Genomic DNA, 18675 nt, shown 5'->3' with positions numbered 1-18675 from the left:
CAGGCTCGTGGGCAGCAGCAGGGATGGGGGGCGGGCACTTCTGACTCGCAGTCCCGCGCACGTGGCTCTCCGCCAGGATTTAAGACCCTGGCAACAGCTTTGAGACGCACCTTGAGTGAACTTGACTGCCTGGCTGGGGGCAGGACGATCTTGTCTGTGGGATCAGGGGCTTCGACCAACTGAACACAGACAGGGCTGAGGTGCAAGGCAGCGGGGAGGACTGAGGGTGGGTGCAACGGGACCGTGCCGTATCCCTCATACCATCAAGAATCCACAACGGAGCCATCTCTCCATTCGGTTATCCGCCTAGATTTATCTTCTCATCTCCCGTTTATCCTTTCCACCGTGCCACATAACTCATGGCTGCCCCGGAGCTATTATTCCTTGCAAACCACACGGATACACACAATGTTCCTAGGACAGGGCTCAGCACACCAAGGGCGCAGTAAATGCATTGCGGTAGGTCGACTGGGAGCCTTCATTTCTGGAAACATAAGGACTCTAACAAGATAGGAAAACCTACCGGCCATGTGATCTTTAATTTTCAGAAGTGCTTTCATTCCCCAATGCTGTTTAGGAAGGGAAAGGGTAAGGCGAAAGCACGGACATTTAGGTGCAGTCCCATCCTTCATTCTGGGTATTGCCACTCTTGTGTTCCCGCGGAGCCACACCGCAGCCTGGGTCAGCGGCGGCTGTGCCCTCCACCTCGCTCCCCACGGAGCCTGGATCCGGGTCCCAGCACACCAGAACTCTTCCTGTAGGCATAGGCCTACTAGCCTACGTTACTCAAATATAAAGGAGGGATCTTGGTTAACCAGTGAGCATTTAAGGAACAGGTCGGTTTCAGAGAATTAAATTCTTTAGTAAAGCCCTGGGATAAGACAACATGGAGAGAATTTTCTGAGACAACGCGACAGGAGAAATCACACTGGAAAGATCTGAACTGTACAAGAATGCTACATTGCTATAGATGAGAGCATGACAATAAATTACAAACAGATGGGGGGAAATGTTCACTACAGTTATGATAAAGGGTCAAAATCTCTACTACATACACAGCCCTTGAAAAGGAATAAGAAAAATACTGAGACAGTCTCTCAAAACCGACCTACACAAGAAGCATGAACTGGCATTTCCCATCAGAGGAAATGCTCAAGGAAAACAGATATAGGAAAAAATATACATTAGAAAAAGAAACATTTAAAAATATTAAATTAGCAAAATTAGAAGTATCAAATATTGGTGAGAGTGTGCTGAAATTGGTGCCCTCATATTTCACTCGCAAAACAAATTTATTGTAATTTTTAAAGAAACCATGCAATAATCATCACCTGTGACTTCGTTTTCCTCAGAAAACTTCTAGAAAATCATCATAGGAAGATGATTGTAAATGACTAAAGGGAAAAATACTATATGCACTGAAAGCTCATCATATTTTTTTAAAGTAAAAAAATTGTAAGCAACATAAATGTCCAATTATTGGAGAATGGCCAACTAAAATATGTTTTAGTCATGGGACAGAACAGGATGCATCTTTAAAATTACAAGCATGTGAAAAAAAAATTACAAGCACGTGGACCAATTTGCCACATGGAAGATTTATTGGACATAGGTAATGTAAGAAAAAAAGTCAGATAACAAAAAGTGCAAGTATATCATGTATATAAAAATGTGAGTAAAACACTATTGTTAAAAATGGTTCAGATGAGGAGCACCTGGGTGGCTCAGTCGGTTGGGCAGCCGACTATAGCTCAGGTCATGATCTCGCGGTCTGTGAGTTCGGGCCCCATGTAGGGGCTGTCCTGAGTGCTCAGAGCCTGGAGCCTGCTTCCAATTCTGTGTCTCTCTCTCTCTGCCCCTTCCCTGCTTGCTCTCAGCCTCCCTCTCTCTCTCTCTGTCTCTCTCGCTCTCACTCTCTCTCTCCCGAAAATAATAAGCAATAAAATTTTTTTTACATATATTAAAAAAACGTTCAGATGGTAAATTTCATGCTGTGGGGTTTTTATACCACAATGACAAAGTATATGCCAATGAGAAAACATTGGAAGACAATATACAAAACTACTAGCTTTTCTGCTATGGTGGTGGGATTATAAGTAATTTTCCTTTTCCTTTATTTAACTTTTTGGAGAACATTTTATTATGTTAACATCTTAAAACATTTTATATTTACAAGCACTAACTACTGCCTTCCCTGACACTAAGCTCATTTGTCACATCAGAATGCCAACACCTGTTTGGCCAAATGGGATGCTCTAGGAACAGTCTATTTTCTTGCTTTTCTGTAATATTTTCTGGTTCATTTTATTCTAGGTCAGAAGGAGAAAGAACAATGAAAATGAAGGAAAGATAAACAAGAATAGACATTTCAAGAGTCTCCTTTTCTTCTTCTGCCTTTCCTTTTCCTATGTAGTTTTTCCTTTGAACCATGAAGAGAAATGATATGGTTTGGTATTTTCCCGCTACTGCCCCAGTGACCCTGGATCACATCTTTAGCGTCAGGGGGAGGAGGTGCAGGAGATTTCTAGCTCATTGATCAAATTCTCTGGTGATTCACTTCACAAGATGACAGTTCTTTATAGAAACAAGTTGCTCGCATGCTAGAAAACCCTGTCACTACTTCACCTCTGTTCTTCTCTTTTAGGGAAACTGGCTTTCCAGTAACTGTATTTTCCCTGCTCTTTCTCAGAAGGTGGTCTTGTGGGCTTCCTGTGGGGCTAGACAAAGGAAAGTTTAAGGCAGAGCCCCCTGTGTTTACCAGAAATCAGTCATTGTGTCAGGCTGCGTTCTAGGCACTGGGATATGGCACTGGACAAAGTAAACTCAGGGAGTGCATGTTGTAGAGGAGGGAGACAAAGAATAAGCCAAGTGGGGTATTTAGATGGTGGTATGTCCTACAGAGAAATACAAAGGAGGGATGAGAAATAGAGAGTTGTGAAGAAAGCCCAAGCGAGGTTTTCCTGAAGGAGGTGAGAGAGGGGGGCATGTGAGTATGTGGGTGGGATGGTTCAGGCTGCATGAACAGCAAATGCAAGAGCCTCTTGGGAGCATGCCTGACCATTCCAGAAACTGTAGGAGACTGGAGTGCAGTGAGGAAGGACTGCATACCAGGAGATGAGGTCAGAAAGGCAAAGGGCCTGGTGATACAGGGCTCTCTGGACTATTGCCTTTTTCTTGAAGTGAGACGAGAAAACATTGGACTATTAACAGAGGTGTGATATGATCTGACTTAAGGTTTTCCTTGAGCGTGGCATTAAGAACAGTCCAAAAGGGGTAGGGAAGAAACAGGAGGTGATGGCAATAATCCAGGAGAGAGGGGATGAGGGCTAGGAAGATGCTGAGAGCAATGGAGGCCAAGGTACATTTGCCAGGAAGTCATTGTACTTAGGCTTTAAGGTTCCTCACTTGGACAGGCCTCTTTCAAGACCCAGAAGGGGCCCTAGCAATGTGTTCATATGGTTAATAGGCTGCAATAAAATTTGTAAACGTGGGATTTTTAAGTACAAATGGTTAAGACCACTATCTCTTTTCGCCCCAACTTCCCCTCGCTCCCTTCATGTCTGGTGATGTTGAACTAGCTGTGTGGGCATCTGGGGGGGGGGGGGGCGGGGAGGGTTGCCAAGAAAGGTTCACCAGAGCTGTATTTCTATATTGGGATATATGTATGTGTTCTGCAGTCATTTCTGTCTAGAGTCATACTCTCACTAGCTATAGGCTTCCAGGAATATCCCTACTGCCCACCATGCTAACTCACCTGAGAAGGTTCTTTGTACTGAGAAATGAACATTTTCACACTGCCCGGCACCAGACCAATGTGGATGGTGGAGAAAGGTTTGAAATGTATGGCCTCAGAAGTGAATCTAGGAAAATTCTTCAGATCAGCACACATGCAAAATTGTAAGCAGGGGACTGAGTTCTCGCATGTCTTGTCAAACCAGCATCCTCTCCTGTTGGGAACGAAATCAACCGTACAGCTTAGAGGATTATAAAATATACCTTAGGGTCTTTTTCTTTGCTAGGTAGTATACTTGATAAAGCTTGATTATAATTTTAATTGCTGTTTGGAAATAAGTTCTATAATATTTTCAATGAAAGTTAGAAAAGTCCAGACTCCTGAGTTGTTCATGTATGAAGGGCACCGTCATTTATCATTTCTAAATTTATTTATGTATTAAAGAACTGAGAGAAAAAATATATAAAATTCATGAAATGTAAACTAAAGGGGAAAAGGTAAGCAATTAAGATCAATAGAAAACTTTCTGACATCAGAAAGCAAACCGTAAACACGGATTTCAGAGAATGCTAGAAGCAAAGACATCAGAAGAACAGTGTCAGGTGGAGGGAAGAACAGACTCTTGCAGGGTCTGATTATGCCATGATGGAGTACAGCGGACCAAACACACGATGGAATTAACATTTACAATTCTTGCTGTTCTCATCTGAACTACTCACATTGACGAGGATAATGTGCCATTACAGGGGTGATGATTGGTTAACAAGTGACATCAGTTCTAAGAATATTTAGAATGAATCAGTGGAAAAGAAAAGGAACTGCCCTGAAATATTACAACTCACACATTTAAAAACTTAGAGGTTTTTCCAAATATGAAAATTCTTTTAAAAAAAATGACAATGTGTCGTGAAAGAAGTGTTGTGAGAGAAGTTATCTGAATATTTTTTAAGTCAAATTTTCATCCCCCCCCCCCTCCCCTGGAAACACTGGATTATCTTTCTACTCTAGTTATAGAAAAACTACATTACAGGATCATTGTCTCATGAAGAGGAGAACAAAGATTATACAGCTTAAAATTGTAAGAAAGGAGTGTTAGAGAGGTATGTCAGGGAGGTAATTAATAAACATATGGTATTTTTCTGCTGTTTTTGGTATTTGTCATATTTTTAAAATTTGTAGTTTGTTGTACATTTTTTCAGAATGAGAAAATTGCTTTCCTAATGCCAGCCAATTATTGTGCAAAGCCCAATAGTGCAACTGGCTAAGAGTCAGCTAGCTGACTTTATAACCTTTGATATTTTTATGATTATAGGCCCTATGTGATAGTAAAATCTAGAACTGATTAAAAAACATACAGAAGAAACCTACTTCGTGTTATCCAAGCACCCATACAGAGATCACTCTGTTAGTATTTTGGCATTATTGTGATGGTTTTATGTGTCAACTTTACTGGGCAAAAGGACACCCAGATAGCTGGTAAAACATTATTTCTGGGTGTTTCTAGAAGAGATTGGCGTTTGACTCAGTAGACTGAGAAAAGAAGATCCTCCTTCACCAATATGGGGACTGTCTAAACCACTGAGGGCCCAAATGCAACAAAAAGGTGAATTCCCTTTCTCTTTTTAAGCTGAGGCGCCCATCCCTCTTCTCCTGCCATTGGACATCAGAGTTCCTGAGCTCTGTGTTTTTGGTCCTTCTGACTCTGGGACCACTTATACTAGAAGCTTTTCACACCACCCCCTACCCCCGGTTCTCAGGCCTTTGGACTCTGACTGAATTATACCACCAGCCTTCCTGATCTTGCCGGCTTGTAGATGGCAGGTTATGGGACTTCTCAGCCTCCATAACCATCTGAGCCAATTCCTATCATAAATCCCGTCTTATTATACCTCTTTCCGTGACAAGAAATATGCGTCTACATCATCATTTTAAACGTGCATAAAACTCCATTGTAGAGATATACCATAGCTGCTCTAGATATCTATTACTCTGTTGTTTTCAATTTTTCCATATGTGCAAACAACATTATTATAAAAATCATTGTCTTAGCCTGCCTGCCATAACAAAATACCACAGACTGGGTGATGTAAACAATGTATTTCTCCACAGTTCTAGAGCCTAGAAAATCCAAGAACAGGTGCTGGTCAGTTGGGTTTCTGGTAAAGACCCTCTTCCCGGCTTGCAGATGGCTGTTTTCTCACTGTGTCCTCCCATGGCAGGGAGAGAAAAAAGAGATGTCTCTCTCTTTCTCTTCTTTTTCTTTTTTTTAATTTTTAAAAATATTTATTTTTGAAAGACAGAGAGAGAGCGTGAGCAGGGGAGAGGGAGAGAGAGAGAGACGCAGAATCTGAAGCAGGCTCCAGGCTCCAAGTTGTCAGCACAGAGTCCCATGTGGGGCTCAAACCCACAAACTGTGAGATCACGACCCGAACTGAAGTCTGACGCTTAACCGACTGAGCCACCCAGGCGCCCATCTCTTCCTCTTCTTATAAGGCCACAGGCTTATTAGATGGGGGCCCCACCCTTATGACTTCATTTAACCTTAACTCCCTCTTAAAGACCCAATCTCCAGCTCCAGTCACATTTGGGGCCAGGGCTTTGACCTCTGAATTTCGGGAGGGACACAATACAGTCCATATCAATCCTTACACTCACATATTTTTGCACCTCTCTGATTATGGCCTTAGGTTTAATTTGTAGGAATAGAATTGCTAATCAAAAGGAATATACGTATTTTCAAGGTATTTGACATATATTGCAAAATGACCTTACAATCAATAGTCCTGCCAGCTGTGTATGAAAATCCTACTAGCTAATTAGGGAACTCTTTTAGGTGGACTACAGCTGACTGCTTGTTTCTCGGGTCACTTGTTGGATTCCTGGTAAAGAAGAAAACAAAAAACAGGAACAGATAAATATAAGATGAAGACGTGCCCAAAACAACAGGTCAAGGGTTGTTTTTAGCAACTTCCCTTTCATAGCCCCTTCTAGAAACATCCACTCCCTGAAGCTGTCTCTCAGGTGCCTGGGATTGCCCAAAAGGCGTGCAACCCAAGGTGAAGTTCTGGACTCTGTAGAATCCAAAACACAGCACGATGTTTCACGACATTTCCTCCAGCCAAACTTCCCACCCCGCAGGCTTTTCTCCCCTGCAGCTCTCAGAGAGGAAAAAGACAAAGACAGCCAGCCAAACCTGGGCGTTCGTGTTACCTCTACCGAAGGTGTTTACATTTTAAAAGGAAAAAGCATTGATAATGCATTCACGCAAAGGACGGATTTCAAATAGTGGAATTTTAGGCTCCCTGGCTTTACGAGTGGAAAGAGATTGGGAGACAGTGATTTAATCACACTGTGTTAGGTTATTACCGTCTTACTCCTTTGTGTAGAATTGGCCCTGAAAAAGGAGGGAGGGAAAAAGAAAAAGGCCAAAGGGGAAAAAGGAGGAAAAAGGAGACAGGAAAAGAAGGAGGATAATACTTATGTGGGATGCCAGTGAGTGACCCTAGAAGATTCTGGAAAAGAGGCTGGGAAATTTAAATGACTGGCTCATCATCCTTGTTCTGTCCCTCTGTCTCTCTCATCTCGGCAGTTCTGCCTGCCTCCTAGCCAGTGCTGCCCTGAGCTCCGTCCTCCGTCCTCGGCCCTACTTCTCTCGTTCGGAGTCTTTCTCACTAATAGCTAACGCACTCCTTATGCTTTTATTACATAGGTTTTTCGGCCGTGTACTCCTTGACCACCCCTTCTTATCACAATATATAACAATGCTTTTGGAAGTCACTTGTGCAGAAGAGAATAGAAAGATCACTGCATCTTTTCTTTGATGGGCACTATGCTATTGACAGCTGAGCTACACAAATCACGTGATTCTATAGCGTGGTGTGCTTGCGGCTCACATCCTCAAAATACAGGAGCTCTGGTCAATTCTGTTTCCTATGATTCTCACCAAAAAGTTTATGTGTATATAATTGTGTCAGCTGCATCATCAGGTAAAACCCGGGACAGTGAGGACTTCCTCTTTGACTAGGCATCCATGAGAACCGAATCTTCCACCGTTACACGGCTGATAACTGGAAGACTCAGCCCCCCACTAGGTTGGGCTGAATATATTTCAAACTTCCACTGCCTGCTTACTTCTGGTGCCAACACCATAGGATACGTTCATATCGCAATAACGCCTGCCCTGCACTTTTGCAGGCCACATCACGTGAGTTGGCACAGTGGGCGTTAAGAGTATCCTGGAAACCATTCCTATACCAGTCTCCTATCCGTAAAAACTCTACTCCCAACGTAAGTGTATACCACCCCAACCCCCCTTTGCTGTCTCTCAAAAATGCACACCGTCATCCTGGTGCCGCCCAACCGGAGAGGAAATATGTCAGAGAGAAAGCTGGAGTGGAAAGAAACCACAGTCTTGATTAATCGCAGCTAAAATCTCTTTCTTTTGCTGATTTTATGAAAATATGTAACCAAGTGAACATAGTGCCATGACCCCTTCCCGGGCCTTGGAAAGGTCCACGTGATGGGCTCACACTTCACTGGCTTCAAAGTAAATCCATCTCTGCCTCGTTTTTCTTTTTTTTCTAAGTGTTTATTTATTTACTTAGAGAGAGAGAGAGAGGGTGCTGGCACGCGGGCAGGGGAGGGGCAGAGAAAGAGGGAGAGAGAGGATCCCAAGCAGGCTTCACACTGTCAGTGCAGCAGCAGGCAATTCGGGGCTCAAACTCACAAACCACGAGATCACGACCTGAACCACCCAGGTGCCCTGTAAAAGGCCTTCCTTCTTCTGCTCTTGTGGGCCCCCAGACCATCTAAAAGTGCAAGTTTGCCACGTGACTCTTGCTTTTAAAACCTTTCCTTGTCACCAGGATGTCCTTTGTCACCAGGATGAAGCACTACTCCTCTCGGCTTCCATGGTTCCCTCCGTTTCTCTCTAAACTTCTCTTGCTTCTAGAGCCACATCACCCCTTATGCTCATGCAGTATGACTGCTTGCAATCCTCCAGACCATGCCCAGTTGTCTCCAATCTCTGTGGCTTTTGTCTTTCTGCTGCCGTCTTCTTTTTTCCACATACATCCCCTTCTTACCCCTAGCTCAGTTGACTCGATGAACATCCACTCTTTCACAGTATAGCTTAGGCATCTCTCCCTCCACAAAGACTTTCCTTGACAATCAGAATGAACTACATATCTTTTTACTTCTTTATGAAGTTAAAATGTTTACATTTATGTAACAAGTACGTGAATACATTTCCATTGTAAAAAGGGGAGACTCGGGGCGCCTGGGTGGCTCAGTCAGGTCAGTCTGTCGGTTGAGCACCGACTTTGGCTCAGGTCATGATCTCAAAGTTCATGTGTTCAAGCGACACATCGGGCTCTGTGCTGACAGCTCAGAGCCTGGAGCCTGTTTCAGATTCTGTGTCCCCCTCTCTCTCTGTCCCTCTCCTACTCTCTCTCTCTCTCTCTCAAAAAAAAAAAAAAACAAAAACAAAAACATTAAAAAAAATTTTTAAAGGGGAGACTCAACCATTATGGATAAATTAAGAGTGAGCACCATCCACAATTCTAGTTTTTAGTTTGGTGTGTGTTTTTCCAGTTCTTATGTATATTAACACCTCATTCCTTATTTACACGTCTTTCTTCCCCTACTAGATTAGAAAACCTACGAAGGCAAAGGCGATGTCTTATCACTCTGGCCCCACTGCCCAGCCCAGTGCCTGGAGGTAGGAATGACCAGCGCTGGAAATGAGAGCATCAAAGCACAGAGAGCTTAAGGAACTTGCCCGGCTTACCCAGAAAAGTGGCAGAGTTGGCATTCAAACTCAAGTAGAACATGCACTCACTAACATGATTAATATTAATATTAATGATTAATCTGTAATTCATATATAATGAACACCCACATTGGGGCAAGTAGCGTCTGGATTAGAAGAGCTGCCCCCAGAGAAGGTCCAGCACCTACCATCACAGCACATTACTGGCTTACATAAGCACCGTGGTAGCATACTTCACACAATAACTAAGTGACTGCTTTTTCTTCTGTCCCCCCCCCCAATTTTGTTTCCCACAGAACGTCTAGTAAGAGTGTTTTCACTAGTTATGCAATGCTAATATCTAGTGCAGCCCTAAGTTGTAGCATACCATCAGAATTATAACAGCCTAGTATCTGACGAGATTACTCATTTTTCTCTTTAAAACAATGAACGAGACATTTGTGACTCCCTTTTTAAAGTAATTTCACTCTTCCTCTACAGCCTACTACTATCTACAACTAATTTGTAATTTCCCAGGGGACAGCTCCAGCTGCTTGCTGTGTCTAACACAGGGCTGGGCTCAGAGCACTGGTCACACGTCGGCTGCATGAAAAAACTGTGAGTGACTTCCACTGACAGTGCGGTAGATTTCACTAGAAAGAGAGCGATAGCTTTGCTATTCCCCCAGACACTCAAGATGAGTGACTGGGGTTGTTTCAAGAAATCTTTTTTCTCTCTTAACAATCGCCCATGCTCTTGGCCTCCTTAGAGCTGAAAGAGCCTCCGGTTTGTGTAAAAAGCAGCCCAAAGTCTGCCTCTCAAAAGGAGCTGGGCTAGTTTGTCACTTACCTCCTAGATCCCGGGTACACAAGATTGTGTTAACCTTTATTCTTTATTCTATACTTCTGCTCTGTCGTCATTGGATCTTTTAATTATTTGTCACTTTTTTTTTTACTCATTAATAATATAACAAAGCGTCTCTAAATTCACCATGTAATCCAAGAGCCAGGACACCGACAATCTCTTTCATTCACTTCTATGCTCCTCCCTATTCTATCCCCTTCCCCCTTCACTATCTTAAATTTTGTATTTATCATTTTTGAGTTTTTTTAATTAAATTTTTTATTTGGAGATATTTTAGATTCGCTTGCAGTGAGATCCCACGTGCCCTTCATCCAGTCTCCTCCAGTGGTAAAATCTTTAATAACTTTGGTACGGTATCACAACAGATACTAACATCGATGCAGTCAAGATAGAGAACATTCCCCTCACCACAAAGATCACGAGGGTCAGCAGCACCGTCTGTAGTCACCACCACTGCGGTCCCATACTTGGTCCACCCCATCCTTAATCCCCGGCAGCCGCTAATCTGTTCTGTATTTCCATCATTTTGTCATTTCAAGAATGTTGTAAATGTAGTCATACAATATATGATCTTTTGAGACTGACTTTTCTTCACGCAGCATAGTTCTCTGGAGGTTGATCCAGGTTGTTGCCTATATCAACAGTTCATTGTTGTTGTTATTGGTGAGTAGTATTCTATGGTATGGATGTCCCCACAGTTCATTTAATCCTTCACCCATCGGGAGGCACCAGTTCTTAGCTACTATGAATAAAGCTGCTATAAACATTTGTGTACAGGAATTTGTGTGAACATATTGTGTGAAACGTTCACTTTGTGAACGTGAGTTTTCGTTTTCCTGGGAAAATGTCCAGGTGTACAACTGCAAGGTCTTAGAGTAGTTGAGTGTTTAGTTTTTCAAGAACTGTCAAAGTACTTTGGATCCAGAGCGGCCGAACCATTTGAAATTCCCACCAGCAGTATATGAATGATACTGGTTCTCAGCATGCTCTCCGGCGTTTCGTGTTGTCACTATTTTTTATTTTAGCCATTCTGATAGGTGAGTAGTATATCTCACTGTGGCTCAAATACGCATTCCCTAACGGATAATGATGGTGAATATTTTTTCATATGTTTGCTCTCTGTATGTGCTCTTCAGTAAAGTGTCTCTTTGTGTCTTTTATCCATTTTATAACTGGGCTGTGAGAACTCTTTATATATTCTAGATACTAGTCTTTTGTCAGATGTGTGGTTTGCAACTATTTTCTCCACTCTGTAACTTGTCTTTTCGTCCTTTTAACAGGGCCTTTTGGAGAATAAAATTTTTAATTTTGATGAGGTCCCATTTACCAATCTTTCTTTTTATCGGTCATGCTTTTGATATAGTCTAAGAACTCTTTGACTTGCCCTAGATCCTAAAGATTCTCTCACTTTTTTTCTAAATGTTTCATAGTTTTTGCATTGCATTTTATGTATTTAAAAAAATTTTTAAGTTTATTTATTTATTTTGAGAGAGAGAAAGAGCGTGCACACGTGCACACACGCAAGTGAGTGGGGGAGGGGCAGAGAGTAAGAATCTCAAGCAGGCTACTCACTGCCAGCTCAGAGCCTGACGCGGAGCTGGAGCTCCAGAATCATGAGATCATGACCTGAGCCGAAATTAAGAGTTGGATGCTTAACTGACTGAGCCACCCTGATGCCCCTGCATTTTAGATTTAAGGATGTGATCCATCTTAATTTTTCTGTAAGATGTGAGTCTTAATTAGGGTCTTTTGCTCCAGCACCATTTCTCCAAAAGTAGATCTTTCCTCCACTGAATTGCTTTTGCATCACTGTCAAAAATCAACTGAGCATATTATTTATTTGGGTCTATTTCTGTGGGTCTATTTCTGGGTTTTTTATTCTGTTTTATTTAGATATGTGTCTGTGTCTCTGCCTATACCTCATAGTCTTGATTACTATAGGTATACAATGTCTTGAAATATATATTATATATTATATAAATATGTTATATACTTATATATATATATTATTTATATATCTTGATTACTATAGATATATAATGTCTTGAAATATATATGTTATATAAATATATATTATATAAATATAAATATATATTACTATAGCTATATAATGTTTTGAAATTTCATAGACAGATTCCTTCCAGTTTCTTCCTCTTTTTCAAGATTGTTTCAGCTATTCTAATTTCTTTGTCTTTCCATATAAATTTTAGAATAATCTTGTGTATATCTAAAAAAAAAATCTTTCTGGGATTTTCATAGGAATCGCGTTTAGCTTGTACATAAATTTGGGGAAAATAGGCATCTTTGCTAGGTTGAGTCTTCCAATCCATGAGCATAGTATGTCTCTCCACTTATTTAGATTTTTTATTTCTTTCATCAACATTTTGTAGCTTTTAGCATGTAAGTCTTTATGTGTTTGTTAGAGTAACACCTAAATATTTCTTTTGAGTTACTATTTAAAAATTTTAAATTTTGGCGTCCATGTATTCATTTGATTTTTGTAGGTTTATCCTGTGTGTTGTGAACTTGCTGAACTCACCTATTAGTTTTAGGAATTTTTTGTAGATTACTTGGGATTTTCTATGTAAACAATCATGTCATCTGCAAATATGGAGAGTTTCATTTCTTCCTTTTTGATTTATATACTTTTTATTTTATTTTCTTGCCTACTGCAGTGACTAGAATATTCAGCACTATGTTGAATATGAGCAAACTTTCTTGCCTTGTTCCAGATCTTAGAGGGGACAGCATTCAGTCTTTCACTATTAAGTACAATGTTAGCTGTATTGTTTTTGTAGATGCTCTTGATCAGATTGAGGGAAATAAAGTTCCCCTTTATTCCTGTTTTTCTGGGAGTTTCTATCATGAATCATTGTTGATTTTTTTCAAATAGTTTTTCCTCATCAATTGATATGTGTGATTTTTCTTTTTTAGTCTGTGAAGTGGGTCATATTGATTTTCAAATATTGAAATTGACTTGAAACTGACTTGTACCTCTGGAATAAGAGACTTTGTCCAGTTTCACAAAATGAAATGGGAAATGCCCCCTCTTCTATTTTCTGGAAGAGATTGTATAAAATTGGTGTTAATTCTGCTTTAAATGTTTAGAATTCTCCAGTGAAACCACTGGAATCTTGAGATTTGGGGGGGGGGGGGGTCTTTAGTCAATTCCTTTAGTATTTATAAGGCTATTAAAATTGTTTCATATTGGGTGAGTTGTTGTAGTTAATATTTTTCTAGAAATTGGTCCATCTCATCTCAGTTGCCCTGTCTATGTGTGTATAATTGCTCATAGCATTCCTTTATTATTCTCTTGATATCTGGAGGTTTTCTAGTGTATTACATTTCATTCCTGATATTGGTCATCTGTGTCTTCTTTTTTCCCTTGGTCAGTCTTCCTAGAGGTTTGTCAATTTTGTTTATCTTTTCAACGTATCAACTCTTTGTTTCAGTGGTTTTCTCTGTTGTTTTTGGATTTTAATTTCATTGATTTTTATTATGTCCTTTCTGCTTGCTTTTGGCTTTTTCTCTTCTTTTTCTAGGTTCTTAAGGTGAAAGCTTGAGACATTTAACACTATGAATTTCCCTCTTAACACTGCTTTAGCTGTGTCATGAAAATTTTGATATGTTCTATTTTCATTTTCATGCAGTTCAGGTATTTTTAAAATTTCTCTTGAAATTTCCTATTTGACCCACGGTTGTTTAGAAGAGTGTTTAGTCCAAGTATTTGAAGATTTCTTGTTATCTTTGTTATTGATTTCTAGTTTGATTCCATGTGGTCAGAAAATACATTCTGTATGATTGTAATTCTTTTTAATTTGTTGAGGTTGACTTCATGGTCCAGGACATAGTCCATCTTGCTATATGTTTCACAGGCACTTGAAATAAATGTGTATTCTGCTGTTGTTCGGTGGGATGTTCCAAAAATATCTATTTGATGGTGTTGTTGAGTTCTTCTATATCCATGTTGATTTTTGTCTAATTATTCTACCAATCATTGTCAGATATCTTAATTTTTGTCTGTCTAGTAGGTGGAAAATGTTATTTTGTGGTCTTGATTTGCATTTCCCTGAGTTCTATTAAACTTGACGGTCAATTAAATATTTTCCTTCCTCCCTAATTGTACTTTTTAAAACATGTAGTTGAGACTTTCTTTACCAATTATTCAAACTTATTTTTTCCCCTCTTATTTCTGTTTTTTTTTTTTTTTTTTTTGTTCTTGTTTTTGTTCCTACATATGTAGTAACCCTGGCGATGCATCTGAATAGGAAAGTCAGGAATATGTCTTTGGGTAATTCTGGTGTATCTCCATCTGGCATAGTGCCACAAGTAATTAGACACACACTTGGGTAAAAAAAACAAAAAACAAAAACCTCCAATGACTTCCCATTTTCTGAAAAATGCAGTCCTCAACCTTAGAATAACATTTAAAGCCCATATGATGTACTTCTGATTTAACTAATTCAGCTATGTCAATGCCTCACTGTTCCCTAATAAGTTGGCCCTTGCCTCTACACTTTTGCTCATGTCATTCCCCTTGCCTAGAATGCTTTTGGTCAATCAAAATCCTACTTATGTTCTAAATGTGGCTCAAATGCTCCCTCTTAGGAGACTATCTTGATCATTCCAGCTGGAAGTGATTGCCTTTTTCCATTGTCCTCTAACATCTGCCCTATTTTGGTGCATTGCTTGGTATCATAATGCACATATCTGATAAACCATTGGGTGGCTTCATGTCCGTGCTTCAGACCAGAACTGTGTTGTTTTTGTTACTTTACATCTATATCTTGGCTTGTAGGCAAAGTGCCTCTTTTTTATTGATATTCTAGCTCACATAGTGAATATCATTAGAATTCTATTTCAAATGACCAAATTCACCAAAAGTAGTACATTAGGCAAATCACCAATTTGTTGAGAACAGATTAAAAGAATCATTTAGAATACTGATAAACTCATGCTATGAAGTGATTTCCAAATGCATGTCAGTTGAGTGTGGGACATGAACTAGCAAAACAACCGAAAAATGTGTTTTAAAAATATGATTTGTTTTATGGAAGTGTGCAACACTCCAGTGAGTTTTGCACTTTTGTTTCTTTAAGCCAGGTGATAGTTTCAGTAGACTGTGTAATATAACAGGACTTAAAAAAAAAGCAAGTATAAATAATACCCTATGTTATTTTTAAATTAAGGGTCATACAACTTATCTACATAAAAGTAGTAAAATTTTATATCTCACATTTTCATATACCAGGCAATTCCAGTCTTTATTAAAAGTCTAACTATAATTTTTTTTTAAGTCACAGAAGACTAGAAGAAATTTTTTTAAGAATTCTTATCTTAGCATAAAATGAAACCCATTTATTATAGAGAATTAGAAAGAATAATGATAATAATTACTATTGATAATTAATCAACTATTAGGTATTTAATCAATAAATAATTATTGTTAACAACCATAACATAGAAAGACTTTGGAGAGGTTGTTCTAGATCTTTTTTGGTCTGTGTTCAGACAAGAGTATAATGGATAGATTTTTTTTTTAAATGAAGAGTCTATACCCACCCTTGGTGTTCCAGGATGTAATAATGCTGATGTTTGTCAGTGCTTTGTGTTTATTTTCAGTTCCACATGCTGTTCTTTAGACCCATTTCCTCTTGCTCTCTCCCCAGCAGAGGAAGAGAAGTGTTGACCTCTCTCTTCCGCCTCAGAATCTTCCATAGAACTAAAACACTGTGCCTTCAACCTGATTTTCTCCAGGGCGAATCAATCCTCTTTCTCCATGGTGTTTGGGTCTCATTTCCCAATTATTTTATCACTTTGAGGTATCCCCAGAACCTTCTAAGGGCTGAGACCAAGGCATATTTTTCCTAATAACTAATTGGCTTGGTTATCTGGCATTCTCTTTCCTGATAGCAGGGGAACTGGATAGATGACTTTTGGGGCTTACTTTCACTTGTGACTTCATGCATCTTTTTATGGAAACTGGCTGAGGATTCTACATGTGGCAAATATTTAGTAAGCCTTCCTGGCTGTCTGACTCAAGAGTGTGGTTCCGAATAAGAGCCACAAATGGTAAAGGCAGTTCCAGGAATTTGCTGGTTACTCAGCAGTGTTGGATCAAGCAGGGAAAACAGTGCCCGCTTCCTGCCATTTCCCAGCCACTTCTTCCCACATTCATTGTGAAATGGGTGGTCACAAAGAATGGTCAGAGGAACCCACATTGCCCCTTGCAGGGTGCTCTCTGGCAGGGGATATGCCCTGTGTATTATGTTCTTCAAGGAGCTCAGGCTTCCTATAGGCAGCTTTACTCAACATGGAATAGAGCTCCAGGCAGTTGGGGCTCATCCAGGTTGCCTCCTCCTAGTATCAGTGTTTCTTTTCAAGGAATCCACTTTTGTTTTTATTTATTTTATTTGAGAAAGCACGTGTGAGCATGCACACAATATGCACGCACACACACAAGCACACACAAGTGAGTGAGCAGGGGAGAGACAGAGAGAGAGAAAGCATCCCAAGCAGGGTCCACGCTCAGCATGCAGCCCAATGCAGGGCTTGATCCCCATGATACTGGGATCACGATCTGAGCCAAAAATCAAGAGTTGGATGCTCAACCGACTGAGCCACCCAGACACCCCAGGGAAACCACTTTTAAACCTGGCGTGGTTGAGGCTGTGCATTGCTGCTCTCTGGCACCTGTGAACCTGCGATACAGTCATGCTCATCCTGTGCCTCAACGTGAACCCTTCCAGAAGGGAAGGGCTTCCATTCCCTTCTGGAATGGAAGGGAATGGGAGCCCGAGCAGTGGAGTGACAATGCTGAAGTGATCTCCTTCTGGATTCTCAGACTCAATAAATGTTCACCTTTGCAAAAGTGTTTCAGGCACTGGAAAGATTTTGCAGAAAGTGCCTGCACAATCCTGTCAAACACCTTCCCCATATGGCCCTCCATTTTTTGTAGCTCTTCACCAACCCTTTCATCCATCTTCCTCTTGTGTCTTGGATATTCCTTTTTCGGTCATACCACTTGCCCAGAATATCCCCAACCAACCTCTATCTTCTCCCATCATTCAAAGGGTTTCTCAAAGGGTTTCTCTTCCAGGAAGTCTTCCCTGACTCACTAGAACAATGAAACCTCCTGGCCTCCCTCTACACTAACCACTCTCCTCAAAGAACTTCCCCTTTGTTTCCACAGAACATAGATGCTGCAACTTATTTATTAGTTTAATGTGTATTTTGAATAGATTCTCAGGAAGGATGTCTTCCTGAGGCATAATAATAGGTGATGCCTTCCAAGAAGTGGAATGCCTTCCAAGAAGTAGAATGGGGTCTAACTGAGGTGTAAATGACCCCAACACATTAGAGCAGAAAGCGTAGTTTCTCAGACTTTGTCTTCAGAAACTGAACTTCTACGTTTCCAGTGGTGCTGCTTATGTATGCGATGTTATTAGCCAGATGGTTCAGTAGTAGCCATTCAACAGATGTTTGCTGGGAATCTACGGTGAGCCTAGCATTGTGTCAGTGACTCAAGATGTAGCGCGTACCGGAAGTTTTTAAGACTATTGCTTATGTATGCAATGTTATTAGCCAGATGGTTCAGTAGTAGCCATTCAACAGATGTTTGCTGGGAATCTACGGTGAGCCTAGCATTGTGTCAGTGACTCAAGATGTAGCGCGTACCGGAAGTTTTTAAGACTATTGTGGCGGCCCGCATTGAACCATGCCTCTCAGCATCCAGGCCTTTGTGTAGCCCCCACACCCACCTCTTCTTGAATCTGAGTGTGTCTATGAACTTAAAGTTCATGTGTGGGAATACGCAGAAGCAGCCAGGAACTTTCTGAAAAAATGATGTATTAGATTTTGCTAAATGGAAAATGTGGCATATGAAACCAGTAGGCACTATTAAAAAGAGGTACTATTAAATAAATGGTGTCAGGACTGGCAGTTACCTGTCTGAAGCGATCAGGTCACCCTGTAAACTACTACTCTGTTGGATGACAAGAGAAAAAAAATAATAAACACTGGCCTTAGTCCAACTTAGAAAATCCAACTCAATCCAATTATTTAAACACTTTTTAGGCGGTAACTCTGGCTCTTTTGGATGACTCAGTATCTTTTCGATTTCCTTGTTTCTCGCTGCGATTGCATATGGATGTAGGGGGAAGAAGGGTTTCTAGGGCCATCTGTGCAGAGCCTTGTACCTTCTTTGGTGTCTCCAGCTTCCATGGAGATGCTCCTGTCCACCTGTGTCTGGGAACATCTGACACTGTGATTTATGGGATCTAGTCCAGGTTTGTGGCCCTCCCTGGCACGGCTCACCTCAGCTCCCACG

General features: G+C 40.7%; 1 protein-coding gene across 1 annotated transcript in view; it reads right to left on the bottom strand.

Annotated features, from left to right (window-relative positions):
• Positions 1-536: 536 nt before the first annotated feature.
• Positions 537-18675, bottom strand: part of NSL1 (NSL1 component of MIS12 kinetochore complex) — a 64012-nt gene continuing 45873 nt past the window's right edge. Inside the window, exons 7-8 of the transcript XR_009613522.3 lie at positions 3755-3947; positions 537-777 (exon numbers count right to left, since the gene is read on the bottom strand). The gene's annotated coding sequence lies outside the window, so the exon portion shown is untranslated. The remainder of the gene's footprint in view (positions 778-3754; positions 3948-18675) is intronic.

The sequence above is a fragment of the Panthera onca genome, chromosome F1, assembly GCF_046562875.1.
Source record: "Panthera onca isolate mPanOnc1 chromosome F1, mPanOnc1 haplotype 2, whole genome shotgun sequence".
Classification (NCBI taxonomy): domain Eukaryota; kingdom Metazoa; phylum Chordata; class Mammalia; order Carnivora; family Felidae; genus Panthera; species Panthera onca.
This window is presented reverse-complemented; position numbering and strand designations above follow the sequence as displayed.